This window comes from Leptidea sinapis, chromosome 33 (assembly GCF_905404315.1).
Source record: "Leptidea sinapis chromosome 33, ilLepSina1.1, whole genome shotgun sequence".
Classification (NCBI taxonomy): domain Eukaryota; kingdom Metazoa; phylum Arthropoda; class Insecta; order Lepidoptera; family Pieridae; genus Leptidea; species Leptidea sinapis.
Window position 1 is genome coordinate 10,580,407 of NC_066297.1, and position 5,471 is coordinate 10,585,877.

The window sequence follows — 5,471 nt, forward strand, 5'->3', positions numbered from 1 at the left end:
CAGATAAAATGAAATCAACATGGCAAGCAATAAACAGTGAGACTGGAAGAAACAAACCTCGCAACTTAAATTTTAGTTTAAAAATAAATGATAAAATCTTGGATACAGACCAAGATGTCGCGGATGCTTTTGAAAGATTTTTTGCTGATATTCCAGTTTCCACCACCAAGGCCCTAAAGTCATCTGCCACTCTTGCTGAATCTATAATTATGTCAAATGTAAATGAATGTAAAATAGAGTTCAAATTCACTCATGTTACTTACAATGATGTAATGAAAGCCTTTAAATCAGTAGAATTGAAAAAGGTTGCTGATCTTGATGGCTTATCCGTTAAAATAATTCACTCCATAGCTGATTGTATTGCTCCATATTTGGTTGTCATATTTAACATATGTGTTGACAATGGTGTGTTTCCTGATTTGATGAAACAGAATAAAGTCATTCCATTATTCAAAGCCGGTAGTTCTTCTGACCCCACAAATTTTCGACCAATATCTATTCTACCGACGCTAAGTAAAATATTTGAAAAGCTTATATTACAAAAATTGCTTAATCATTTTTATGGTAACAATTTAATGAGCACTAAACAATTTGGTTTTTCAAGGGGTCGCTCAACAACAGATGCTGGTATTGAGCTTATTCAGCAAATTTTTGAAGCCTGGGATAATTGTCAGGATGCCGTTGGCATTTTCTGTGATTTATCCAAGGCATTTGACTGTGTTCATCATGAAATCTTAATCAGGAAACTACATCATTATGGTATCAAGGGAGAAGCACTTGGCTTTCTGAAGTCTTATTTGGGCAACAGGTTTTAGATGGTTGAGGTGAACAGTAAGAGGTCAGCTGGATCTCCCATTACCATGGGCGTTCCACAGGGTTCGATTCTTGGGCCATTCCTATTCCTTGTATATATAAATGATTTACCATACTTTGTACAAAATAAACATGAGATAGTATTGTTTGCAGATGATACTTCTTTACTTTTTAAACTACATAGACAGCATACTGCTTTTGATGACGTGAACAATGCTATCTCCAAAGTAATGGAATGGTTCACTACGAATCTCCTTCTTAATGAAAAAAAAAACCAAATGTATTAAATTTTCCCTGCCTAATGTTAGACAGGTTGACACAAATATTGTAGTAAAAGACGATGAGTTGAAACCTGTAGATACAACGGTATTTTACTTTGGGGACATGCTGCCCATGTTAACACCATTTTCACACTGCAGAAGCGCTTCGTGCCATCTATAAATTAGGACCAAGAGTGTCACTAAGGGAAAAATTTAAGGAAATAAAAGTTTTGACTTTGACATCGCAATACATATATGAAAACCTTGTTTATGTAAAAAAAAATATAAATTCGTTTAAAAAAAATAGTGACACTCATAATGTCAACACTAGAAATAGGGATAGGCTTGCTGTTCATGTAAGTCGACTCCAAAAAGTCACAACTTCATTCAGAGGTCTGTGTATACGTTTTTATAATAAGGTCGCTATTGACATTCAGAACTTACCTTTAAATGAATATAAATCAGTGCTTAAGAAAAAGTTGTATACAAAAGGGTACTATAAAATATCTGAATATCTGGATCTAAAGAACCCGTGGACTGAACTGCTGGGCTGTTACATGTCTGTCTTAGTTTGATAAATGTCATTATAGTTATATAATTTAAATATTAATATTGTTTGTGTTTGTTAGTCAATTTTAATAAGAATAATAATAATTATTATGACTTATGTAAATTGAAACAAAATTGTAAGTAGAGGCATTTAGTAAGTATTGCATAATATTATGTAGATGAACATTGTTTTGCTATTCGGTAGATTTCTCGTGACAGGTATCGTCATGCTCGTTTAAATGCCTTTGCTTGTGGTGGCGACGTGGGGCGGGTCGTTCCCTTCCCTAAAATATGGTCGAGGGAGGCGATGGCTGGTCTATGCGTCATGCTCGTGAACGGGTGCTACTCGTGGGGGCTGGATGATCTTGTTACCGGGAGGTCTGCTTGATGTGTTTTTTTTATTATTATTATTTCCTTTAAAGTTAAAGTTATTATATATTTTATTTCATGAAATGCTCACATAATGCCTCTATTTATTCACGGTATGTGTGGAATGATGCATCTACTATACTCAATAACTCTTGTGTTTATAAGTATTAATTTACTTTTTTTTTCTTTTTTTGACTTACTCATGTAAGCCTTTCAGTTTTTGACTTTTGAGTATTTTTGTTGCGTCACTTTGCATATATTGTAATTGAAATGATTTGTAAAACAACTAAAATGTAAATCTTGACTTAAAAGAGTGGCAATGAGTTTCTTGCTACTTCTTCTCATTAGCTCAACCCTTTACGAAGTAGTGGTAAATTCAATAAGAAAAAATATTTATATATATTTTTTGACATTCATAAGTGTCATTTTTGTGACCTACATGAATAAAGTGTTTTTGAATTTGAATTTGAATTTGAATTATTGTTACAGTTTGTCAATGTAATGTATGTTCATAGGCACATAAATGCTAGAAACTTTCATAATCATAATTTTAACACCAGGAACAGACATAAACTAACGCCTACTACTCGTCTAAGTCATGTTAGTAAGTTTTTTGTGGGGCGATGTATTAATATGCTTGTTATATAATATGTAATGTTCTAATTATGCTTTAATGTTTAAAACAAAATTATTACGATAGATTTGGGCTACGGAAAACCTAAGAGCAGTTCATCAGCGACAAGCACACCCACTTAAGTGTACTGTTTGATGCGGTGTATCCTCCAAACGGATAATTGGCCCATATTTTTTTAAAATTAAAGTGGTGTCTCAATCTCTGTCAGCGATGGTGTATATCGGACGATGTGGGAAAATTTTGTGAGGCCAGCTAAGGAAAACCATCCAAACAACAAGATGGAGCCACAGCACATACTGCAGGTGCCTCAATGGATTTGTTAAGGGACATATTCGGCGAACGCATTATTTCATGCACAAGCGATTTTAACTGTCCTCCACGATCACCAGATTTAACAGCTCCTGACATTTTTCTTTTGGGATATTTGAAAGAAAGAGTGTACGTTTATAAACCAAGAACCATACTCCAACTAAAAACCAACATTCAAAATGAAATCATGGCCATTACACCCGAAATTTTGCAAAAAGTTATGGAAAATATGCTAAAAAGAGCACGCATGTGCGTAGCTGAAAATGGACATCACTTCATCGCATAAATAAAAAGATATGAACTATTTGAACCATATAGCTCATTCTGCGCCATCCTATAAATTATCCATCACATTTCTTGCCAATTCTAATACTTTCAGGAGTTAATAATAAAACGCAACTATGGGCCATCGTACCAGCCAGTCTTTATTCGAAAAATATTTGCTTTAGGTTTCCTTGGAACACTAAGATGTTCCAAATTCAAAAAGTGCGCGGCAAAGATAATTGCGGCGCACTTATAAAGAGGATTAAAAACTCATGACTGCCCGCTAAGAGTTTCTTTTAGAAAATACCACCTTTGCGTGCACTTAAAAGGCGAACCAAGTTTTTCTTTTCAAACAGATGGGATGAAATATATATGTTTCACTTCATCTAGAGACCAACTGACGGCGAAAAATTGTCTTCTTTACACGAAATTTTGTTTTGCTCACTAAAGTAAATGAATAAAATATATACCAACTTATATTATATTTCAAATCAAATCAAATCAAAATATTTTATTGCAAGTCACATTTTACAGTAGGATGGTTGGTACATTAATAGGTAGACAATATGTGACGCCCTGCAAGGGCACAGCAACGTTATACATAAAAAAAAAAAAGAAGTCATATACATTTTTTACATTCTTATACTATATTGTAACTAATTCTCACACTTGTTATTAAAAAATTCGGGTAAATCGTAGAAGCACTTTGAAACTAAAAAAATTTTAAGATGTCTTTTAAATAGAGAAGGCTTCTCTTTATTTTTAATCTCGTTTGGGATGTGATTATAAATTTTTATTGCCATGTGGTGAGGGCTCGATGACACTAATGACATACTTGTTTGGGGAATCTTTAATTTGTTTAAATTTCTATTATTTCGCTTGTTATTTGGTAGTGTTGAGTATAAGTCCGAATGTTTTTTAACAAATTTACATGCTTCTAGGATGTAAATTGAAGTAAGGGTTAAAATTTTGTGTTTAATAAAATATGGTCTACATGAATCCATCTGCTGAATATTTTCTAAAATTCTGATACATTTTTTCTGTTGAATAAATATATCTTTTATTTCACTACAGTTTCCCCATATTAATATTCCATATGATAATCTAGAATGTGCATATGCATAATAAGCAGCAATGGCAGATTTGAAATCTGTTACGCGTTTTAGTTGGTAAAGAGCATAAGTAAAAGATGACATTTTGCTTTTTAATTTCTGTAGATATGGCTTCCATGTCAAGTGTGAGTCTAAATCAATTCCCAGTAGTGTAGCTGTGTCAACTGTTTCAAGTTGTGAATTTTTGTAAGAATAAGATATATTTAAGGGGGATTTTTGATAAGGTTTAAAAGGTATAATTTTAGTTTTATTAATATTAAGTTCAAGATTATTATTATTTAGCCAATAAAAGATTTTGTCCATTGTGATATTTAATTTTTCTTCTAGTTGTTTTAAATTAGAGCATGGGATCAAAATAGAAATGTCATCAGCAAAAAGAGTACAATCATCGTCTATTAAGTTAGGAAGATCATATATTTCAATGTCACTAGTTATTAAAACATTTCTCTTTAAAATGATCCTACTCTAAGCTTTAAGGGTGACAAGGGTTTTATGTTGCGAGACTTACGCGATCTTTAGAGTAAAATTTAGTGTAATGTAATTCATGTAATATGGTACTGAATAAGTCTAACTGGAAGGTTGAATAATATGTTAGATCCGACTGTCGTAACTACTAACATTTAGTAGTTAGTGCATTTACCAGGGGCGTGTATTAGATTATTAAGCTTATTAAGCTTTTATGTTATTATTTAATAATCATAAAGTACTAAATAACTAAACTTAAAAGAGTTATGTATTAACATCTTATAACTAAAGAGTAGCTCAATTGTATTATAAAGTCAATACAGCCAACGGGAGCTTGTTCCTGATTGGCTGTTCGACAGCCAATTAGTGATCAAGCAGGTAGGATTGCCAACCTAAGTCTACTAAGGTTTCGTTGGTTCGGCTCAGTGGTGCTTAGTCACATTTGGCTTGTGGCTACCGAACGGACACATCAGAGTTAAGTACTTATAATTATTATTATTAATTATTTTCTGGTGTGATATTATTACCCTTCTAATACCTATTAATAATCTAATAGCGTCACCCCTTGTGAATATTAAATGAAACTAGTAAGTGCTATTTTAGTATTTTAACTTGTTCGATGTATATTATACATCGATTATACTGTATATTTTGTGATATTGAAAAGATCAGCTGGGAGTTTCTTGTCGGTTCTTC